The sequence below is a fragment of the Leptopilina boulardi genome, unplaced genomic scaffold, assembly GCF_019393585.1.
Source record: "Leptopilina boulardi isolate dan_hultmark-lab unplaced genomic scaffold, ZJU_Lbou_2.1 LbouV2_392, whole genome shotgun sequence".
NCBI classification, from domain to species: Eukaryota; Metazoa; Arthropoda; class Insecta; order Hymenoptera; family Figitidae; genus Leptopilina; species Leptopilina boulardi.
In genome coordinates, this window is record NW_026137965.1 from 4,392,264 (window position 1) to 4,403,049 (window position 10,786).

Below are 10,786 nucleotides of genomic sequence, written 5' to 3' on the forward strand. Positions count from 1 at the left end.
TTTATTTATTTATATTTTTTTATTTTTATTTATTTTCATTTATTTATATTTTTTATTTTTATTTATTTATATTTATTTATTTTTATTTATTTTTATTTATTTTCATTTATTTATATTTATATTTTTATTTATTTTTATTTATTTTCATTTATTTATATTTATTTTTATTTATATTTATTCATTTTTATTTTTATTTATTTATATTTTTTTATATTTTTTTATTTTTATTTTCCATTAAGGATTATTATACATATACAGTATTAAAACACTTTGAATAATTTTGAAAAATCCTACACGCATGGGGAATCGAACCCAGGACCCTTGGAGCGTGAGGCGTGTACTTTAACCACACAGCTACTTTGACTTATAGATTTATTTTTTACTTTTTGAATATTAAAACTGCTACCTTCTGTTTATGACAACAAAATACTCTTAAATTTTTCCATCTTATATTTATATTCTTTTAAAATAATTTATTTAAAAAAAAAACAAAAACTTTTTAATTGGTAATGAATTATTTAATTAATTAAAAATACATAAAGACAAGCATATATAATTAAATAACCCATTTCAATCCTAGCAAGAGCCGTAACAATAAATTTTGACGTTAAAAGCTTTTTAGAAAATAATTATTTAAACAATTTGTTATAAACAATTTAACAAATTATGATTTGTTTAACAAAATAATAGAGCTTTTAGATTCTACATGAAAAATTACTACGAGAACATGCATTACTTGATTTTTTAAAAAAAATTATATTGTAATAAATATTGTTAATAAATGTTATAAACAATTAAAAAGTACTTATACTCGTTCAAGGTCATTGGTATAGTAAATATCAAAAAATTACTATTTACATCCTAATATGAGCTCTGAAATTATTTTTGACTCTAAATATTTCTTTGCAAAATAATTATTTAAACAATTTGTTATAAACAATTAATAAATTTTTTCAAATAAATCATGCTACACATGTTTTTGTACTAATTTTTCACGTAGAATGAAATGAGGCTATTTATTTTTGTACAAAATCATATTTTGTTTATTTAATTATAACAAATTGTTTAAATATTTGTTTTGCAAAAACAATTACTCCAAAATTATTGCCACAAAAAGTTGCAAAATTTAAAAAAAAAATAATTTTTACAAAATTCTAATTTTATCATAATTTATTATAAAAAAAAAGTAAAAAAAAAATAAACAAATTATTAATATTACAAAAATCATCGATTTTAAAAAAAATATGATATAAAAAAAGATCTCTACATATCAAATTTTTCTTTTATGATAATAAGCGCGTGATTTACGATTACCTTGTGCATTTAAATTTTCCTTTTTGAATTCTATTAATAATTTTTGCACTTTCAACAGACGAAAATTAAAATATTTTATAGTGATTTGATTTACTTTTAAAGACACCATACGCTCGTAAAATGAGCTATCAACTCTATACATTGTGGTTTTTTTCCCATGGTAAAGGAAAAAGCATTATTATTACAAGTGAATAACCTGAACCATATATTCATCATTAGGAATTTCCATATACTTTCTAATATGACGTTTACGAGAAAAATTATAAATAATTCAAAAAAATATAATATATATATTGTTTTAGAAGTTATTATAGTGAAAACAATATAATATATATATATATATATATATATATATATATATATATATATATATATATATTAATTTCTAAATTTATCTAAAGCAAATGAACAATTTTTAAATGTTTATTATAAATAAATTACTTAAAATAATATGTTTTCAACATGAATTTTTCCATAAATATGTTTAAAGATTATAAAAAAATAAATAAATAAATTTTAGAATAAATTTTTTTAAACGAATAAACTTTAATTGAAAAATATATATATTTTTTTTAAAATAATTATTTAAATAATTTGGAAAATAATAGTAATAAAAATAAATAACTAAATTCAGTTATTTATGCTTAACAAAAAATATTAAATTACTGCAAGTCAGGTTGGTTTGTTGGTTAAGGCTTTCGACTCGTGTGCGTTGGGTTCGGAGTTCGATTCCCACTGGAGTGATAGTTTTCATAGAACAAAATATCTCTTAATATTACATTGTAATATTTCTTTAATATGACGTATAATATTACTGTAATATTACTGCAATATCACTGTAATATTACATGTAACATTACCTTGAAGCGGACATTTTAATATTACAGTAATGTTACAGTAATATTACAATAATGTTACAGTAACATTACAATAATGTTACAGTAACATTACAGTAATATTACAGTAATGTTACAGTAATATTATAGTAATGTTATAGTAATGTTACAGTAATATTATAGTAATGTTACAGTAATATTATAGTAATGTTACAGTAATGTTACAGTAATGTTACAAATCTTTCATATAATATTACTGTGATATTAAGGTATAATATTTCGTGCTACTTAGGCAAAACTATATGAAATAAAATAATATTTCAATAAAACAATAAATAAAATTAATACAATACGAAAAAAAATATCAAAAGAAATGTAAATTGTGATATTTTTTAAAAATGTATTTTATGTAAAGGAATAAAACGGTATATGCCTTCAAAAAAGTATCATCAGGACCATTACATAAATCAGTATTCTGAATCATAAGGCCATTAATTCAATATATTCAGTTATTCGTCAATAGCTAAACAAAAGTTTACATTAAAAACGTTAATAAAAATTTATTCAAAAAAAAAAAAAAAAAAAAAAATTAAAAAAAAATATGAGGAATTTTGTTCTCTCAGTAGTGTACACAAAAAATACGATACAAATTATTTACTGCATTGTTGCGGCAATGTGGCTTCTATAAACATATAAATATATAAAGTATAAAGTCACGCAAACGCTGCGGAAACCAAAATTTGATCATTTACAAAAGGTATTACCCCGTCAGACAATCGCGTGACTCTTCAAATATAAAATCCGTTATAATATGCAAAATATAAGTGAAAAATAACCGTAAATAATAAAATTTTCAATAATTAAGTAATTATTTTTAATTTTCCTTTAATAATTTTTCAATATAAATTCGTAAAAAAAAAATCAAATTCTGTCATTAAAAAAAATGTTTTTTTAAGACAGAATTTGATTTTTAGTATGAGTATATGGTTTTTTTTTTTAAATTAATGCTACATAATAATTGAAGCCAAAAGTTAATTTTTTTTTTTTTTTTGCATTTCATATTGTATTATACGCAAATATGCAAAACACAATCATGATCATCAGCACGATTACACGATTATGCAAATGATTATCATTCAGTACGTGAAGATTTCTCTTTTACAAATTTTTTTTTTTTTTTTTTTTTGATAGAAGATGATTATGATGAGGAGATTCATTGAGTAAACAATATAAAGCAAAAACGAAAAAAAAATTATTTGCCAGAAATTATTTCCTTAAAGACAAAACACGAGAAAGTGGGAATAATCGCGCGCACTGACAGGAAGCAGAGGCAACCCACGATGATCAGCGAACCGCGACACCCTAAACCGGATCGACGAGCCCTCGTGGTGAGCTTCCTTATATGAGTAACTAATTGTAACTTATACTTGTTTCAGAAAATGTCTACTCATATAAAAGCACTCTCTAATAATAGTTTTATATATATATATATATATATATATATATATATATATATATAGTATAAAAAATTTCAGAGCTGTCAAGAAATTTATGTTTCTCTAAATGTTGTTAACATATTAAATACACGGTTAAACAGACATTTAACAATTTATTTTTTATTCAAATATAATTATCACAAGTATTAATTTTGAAATTATAACTCACGTGTATATCTTCTTTCGACATTATTTTTCAAATAGTTGTACTTAATTACTGTCATTATTCATCGGTTAACTTTTAATTTATAATATTATTAATTTTTTTTTATTTCCACTCGCAACAAATGGTAACTCGAAATAATTAAATAGAATCTCTACTTTAAATGAGATCAAAATTTTTTAAAAAAACTGCTCAAAACAGGATTAAATATAAACGTTTTATATTTAATAATAAATGCTAAAAATCTGAGCCTATAAAATTCAAAAATTGAGCCAAAAAAATAAATAGCAAATATTAAATATTAAATAATAGTAAGAAATAATAATTAGTAACTAATAGTAAATAAGAAATAGTAAATAATAGTAAATTGTAACTAATAGTAAATAAGAAATAGTAAGTAATAGTAAGTAATAGTAAATAGTAAATTATTGCAATTAATAGGAAATAGTAAATAATAGTAAGTAATAGTAAATAGTAACTAATAGTGAGTAGGAAATAGTACATAATAGTAAATAATAGTAAGTAATAGTAAATAGTAACTAATAGTGAGTAGGAAATAGTACATAATAGTAAATAATAGTAAGTAATAGTAAATAGTAACTAATAGTGAGTAGGAAATAGTAAATAATAGTAAGTAATAGTAAAAAGTAACTAATAGTGAGTAGGAAGTAGTAAATAATAGTAAGTAATAGTAAATTATAATGAGTAATAGTAAATAGTAACTAATAGTAAATAATAAGTAGTAAATAATAGTAAGAAATGGTAAACCATTGTAATTAATAGGAAATAGTAAATAATAGTAAGTAATAGTAAATAGTAACTAATAGTGAGTAGGAAATAGTAAATAATAGTAGGTAATAGTAAATAGTAACTAATAGTAGTGAGTAGAAAATAGTAAATAATAGTAAGTAATAGTAAATTACAATGAGTAATAGTAAATAGTAACTAATAGTAAATAATAAGTAGTAAATAATAGTAAGAAATAGTAAATTATTGTAATTAATAGGAAATAGTAAATAATATTAAGTAATAGTAAGTAATAGTAAGTAATAGTAACTAATAGTGAGTAGGAAATAGTAAATAATAGTAAGTAATAGTAAAAAGTAACTAATAGTGAGTAGGAAGTAGTAAATAATAGTAAGTAATAGTAAAAAGTAACTAATAGTGAGTAGGAAGTAGTAAGTAATAGTAAGTAATAGTAAATAATAAGTAGTAAATAATAGTAAGTAATAGTAAGTAATAGTAAATAGTATCTAATAGTGAGTAGGAAATAGTAAATAATAGTAAGTAATAGTAAATAGTAACTAATAGTAAATAAGAAATAGTAAATAATAGTATGAAATAGTAAATTATTGTAATTAATAGGAAATAGTAAATAATAGTAAATAATAGTAAATAGTGAATAGTAAAGTATTCTTTACATCAAATTGTACTGCATAATTTGAACTATAAATTATTATCAATTTATTTTAAAAAAAAACTAATCATATTGATTAGACACACAGGTATACATGATGACTTATGTATATAAATAGATTATATATAGTTAACATGACAAATCTTTTTCATATTATACGAGTTGAAAAAAATTGTGATCATTGTCTGTTCAATCATCTGCAGACAAAAACATGACAGATTTTTGAAAATAAACTTGTTTATTGTATTTATTGACTCGTAACACTCATTGGAAATTTCACTTGTGTTTTGTGACTATGAAGAAAAAAAAATAATAGAGAAAGAGAGATATAAACGAATGAAAGTTTTGCGGGACACAATAAGAGACTTTAACGTCATCTTGAAATTTCTCACAAGGTATTGATTGTTCCCCTCTCTTACTATATATATATACATACCAGAATACTATACAGTTCCCAGAATCTGTGGAAAAAAGGCATTGATGTCTCTTCCATCAAGTCTGGAAATCAAAATATCTATCTCTCTGTGAACTGAAACAAAACGACGTTAATAAATCAATATTTTTCTTAAGGATTATAAATTCACAAATGCATAATTTATGTGAAAACGTAAATTCTTTAGAACTTTTCAAAACGGACAAAAATTTGGGATTTTAAAGAAACAAAAAATTTTGAAATTTTTTTTTTAAATTGCTAATGTTTATACCAATCGTTTTTGGTAATAATGGTTAATGGTATCAATAGTTGTACCAACGGTTAGTGTACCAATAATTAGTGGTAAAAATGGATGGTGGTATCATTGGCTGGTGTTACCAATAGTTACTGGTGTCATTGGTTAGTAGTACCAATGCTTTTTAGTACGAATGGTTAATAGTACCAATAGTTATACCAACAAATAGTGGTAGCAATAATTACTAGTACCAATGGTTAGTGGTAGCGATAGCTAGAGGTACCAATAGTTACTGGTACCAATGGTTAGTGGCACCAATGCCTACATCAATTGTTGATGGTACCAATGGTTATACCAATGCCTACATCAATTGTTGATGGTACCAATGGTTATACCAATGACTAGTGGTACTAATAGCTAGTTACTAGTACTAATAGTTAGTGGTACCAATCGCTACACCAATCGTTGATGGTACCAATGGTTAGAGGTTCCAATAGTTACTGGTACCAATGGTTAGTGGTACCATTGGTTAGTGATACTAATGGCTATCCCAATGGTTAATGGTACCAATAGTTATACCAACGGATAGTGGTACCAATGGCTAGTGGTACCAATAGTTACTAGTGTCAATGGTTAGTGGTACCAATGGCTATACCAATTGTTGATGGTACCAATGGTTAGGAGTTCCAATAGTTACTGGTACCAATGGTTAGTGGTATCATTGGTTAGTGATACTGATGGCTATCCCAATGGTTAATGGTACCAATAGTTATACCATCGGATATTGGTACCAACGGATAGTGGTACGAATGGCTAGTGGTATCAATAGTTACTGGTACCAATGGTTAGTGTTACTAATGCCTATACCAATTGTTGATGGTACCAATAGTTATAAATGGCTAGTGGTACTAATAGTTACTGGTACGAATGGTTAATGGTACCAATGGCTAGTGGTTATAATAGTTACTGGTACCAATTGTTAGTGTTACCAATGCCTATACCAATTGTTGATGGTACCATTGGTTATACCAATGGCTAGTGGTACTAATATTACTGGTACGAATAATTAGTGGTATCAATAGTTATATCAACGGTTAGTGGTACCAATACTTACTGGTATCAATAGTTAGTGGTACCAATGACTATATTAATTGTTAATGGTACCAACGGTTATACCAATAGCTAATGGTACCAATGGTTAATGGTACCAATGGTTACAGTATCAATGTCTATATCAATTGTTGATGATACCAATCGTTATAGCAACGGTTAGAGGTACCAATGGTTTGTGGTAGTAATGGTTATTGGTACCAATGGCTAATGGTACCAATAGTTACTGGTACGAACGGTTAGTGGTACCAATACTTACTGGTATCAATAGTTAGTGGTACCAATGGCTATACTAATTGTTGATGGTACCAATGGTTATACCAATGGTTAATGGTGCCAATGTTACTAATGCCTAGTGGTACCAATGGTTAGTGGTACCACTATATCAATTGTTGATAATACCAATCGTTATACCAACGGTTAGAGGTACCAATGGTTACTGGTAGTAATGGTTATTAGTACCAATGGCCAGTGGTACCAATAGTTACTGTTACCAAAGGTTAGTGGTACCATTGGTTAGTGGTACCAATGGCTATACCAATGGTTGATGGTATCAATGGTTAACAGTTTCATTGGTTACAGATACTTATGGTTAATGATACCTAAGTATAATTGTACCAATATTAAAGGTACCACTGGTTAAAGGTATCCTTAGTTGATGGTAGATTCCAATGGTTAAAGGTTTAGTTGAAAGCATTAATGGTACCATTGGTAAAATGTACCATTTGTTGATTATACCATTACATGCTTTTTACTTATTCCAATACATGTCCCACAAGATATAGTAGTCTAGAATTTTAACATAATTAAGTTATCAAGTAGCCTCCACTAGAATGTTTGGAATTCGAGTTGAAATCCTCATGTTCTGGAATTGCTCGAGAATCTAATTATCTCTTTCGACTTTGAAACGAGAAGAAAAGGGGGTTGATGTGCAGTATATAATTGAACGTGCCTAGAATGGTGAGATTAGGATAATTCGACCCTGATTACTGTGCGCCTCTTTCTCGCACGTATAGTGTTGCATTTTATGTATATATGTGTGTATAAATCTATATATATATATATATTTCGTTTTCTATGTGCAGGTCATATGCGTGAAAAGTGCTTGGGAACGTGAATGAGGTCCCGATCGCAACACATCCGCGTCTTTAACTTATACATTTACTCTCTTATATATAGGTATATGTCTTGTAGTATTGTGCATAGCACCGATGGCCAAGGTATGTGGGTCAGGAAGTCGACGTCACTAAAGAGCCAACAGGTATATAATTCTGTCTTGCGAGGTGGCACCGTTGGCTTTCGTATTATAAATATATTTAAAAAAAAAAATGTTTTTGCCATGCCCAAAAATTCTATACAATCCCCCCCTTACATCTCATTGTAGTCATTCTTCATTTCGCATAATTTAACTTTCCTATGACTCATTATAAATGCCAATGCAAAGTATTTGTATATTATTTCTTTTGTGAGAAATATTTCTTTTATTTATTAGTCATATTATTAAATATTTCATTTATTATTAATTATTATTTATTACGCGATATTAACGTAAGGTAATTCAAGAAATATTTAAATAAATTATTAATTTCCCTATTTGGATTTATTTTACTACGATACGACATCTAAAAGTTTCTGTATATATAACTGGTGACGAATGATCGGAACAAATAGAATTTATACACATAACCTAAAAATGGATTTACGTTTTTAAAAAGTTTCTTATTCATTATTATCCGAACAAAATTAATGTCAATTTAATAGAAATTTATTTTTTTAATTTAAATAGAAATTTTTATTTCATTTTTCAAATTGCGCGCTATTTTTCAAAAATACTCTCATATTGGCTGATTTACAAAAATGTAATATTTCTATATATTATTAATATATATATATATGAAGAACTGGATTTTCTTTACTTTAAATATATTCAAAACTGTATCTCTGCTCCAAAAAGATCCGTTTTTGCGATTATTGCATATAAGTTCAATACTATCATTAGTTTCCTTATGGTTTTAGTATAATTTAAGTTCTGGTAGTCGCATTATCAGTGTTGTCGAAGCGCGACGTTTTAGATTGTAATTCTTTATTTTAATTTTTTTTTCTTTTTTTTTGGGTTTAAATTTCCTCTTCATGCTCTGCATATTAAAGAGGGAAAAGGCAATGAGGGTTTAAAATATCATCAATTTAATCTAATAAATATAATGATACGAGATCGAAATTGCTTGTTATCTCCTGTCAATGTAAACGATATCCGCTAGATAAATATTCTTTATATGCACTTTTAAAGTTCACCAAAAGGCAATTGAAGACTTTTTTTTTAATTTATCATCTTTTTCTAAAGATTTTTTAAAAATTTTTATATAGAATAAGATAATTAACTTTCCATTTTAATTTACTTTACTTGTATTTTGCGATTATTGTACTAAATTATATAAAAATTATTATTTTTATACAAAAATTAAATTAAAATTTTTTCAAAGTAATAATTATAATTTAATTTTTTTTTTACAAATTTATCAAAAAAAAAAAAAAAAATAGTTTCAGCGCTTCAAAAAAAATTAGGGGCAAAAAATAAAAAATTAATTTATGAGCACTAAAAAATATAATCGATAATTTAAAAAAGTAAAATAAATCTAAAATTACGGATATGACTCTATTTGTGCAACGCATATAAGGTCGATAGGAAATATTACAAGTAAAAGCGAAATTGAACCTCCTTTTTACCAGGATATAATTGTTATAAGTGTTTTTCAAAGCGAGCGCAGGATCATATTGGAAAATAATTTCTATTAATTATTTCTAAACAGGAAACATGATGAGAATAAAATTACTATAATTGTACATTTTTAAGAGACATGAATTTAATATTTTCAAATTACACATCAGGTGATATATTTTTTTTGTTTTGTTTTTTTTTTACATATTTTCTTATTTACCATACGAGAGTATGTTCAATTATCTCTTTTGACAGTTTTTTTCTATATATATATATATATATTTACATATACATATGTATAATCTAGAGAAATCTGATTTTATGCATCATGGCCTATTACTATATGTTGACTTTCATGTGTGAAAAGACATGATAATTACTATATATACATATACTATTAAAAAATATTAATTACAAAAAAAAAAATTTCAAAAAAATATTATTAATTGCTCTATTAAAATAGTAATCAATATAAAATTTAAAAAAAAATTAAATTTTTATTAAAAGAATTTAATGATTTTAAAAAATTTATTTCCTGACCTATACAGTAGGTTAAAATAATAAAAAATTCTAATAATAAATATAAATAATTTCCAAAGAATTATTTTTCTTTCTTTTTTCCGTATTAAAACTTTATATCTTGATTAATTATTCTTTTCTCTTTGTAATATGCAAAAAAAAAACTTTCACCCTTAAAAAGTGCATTTGAAAAATTCACTTTTTTTAATCTTTTGTTTTTAAGTACCATTTTTGGATTTTTATCAACATACGAGGAAACTCTCTCTTTCTCACGATTTGATTAATCTTTTCTCTAAAACGTACCCCATAACGACGAAAATTGAGATAAAAAATTATTATGCAAAAATGTAAATTAAATATTTTTTTCTTTTTTTTTAAATATCAATTATTTATAATTTTAATTATTTATAATATAAATTATTTATAATCTCATTTATTTATAATATAAATTATTTATTTACAATAATTGTTTTTTTTAAATATTAAATATTTTTAAAATAAAACCCAATTAGGTCAAGAAATATTTTTGTTTTTAATTTAGAATATT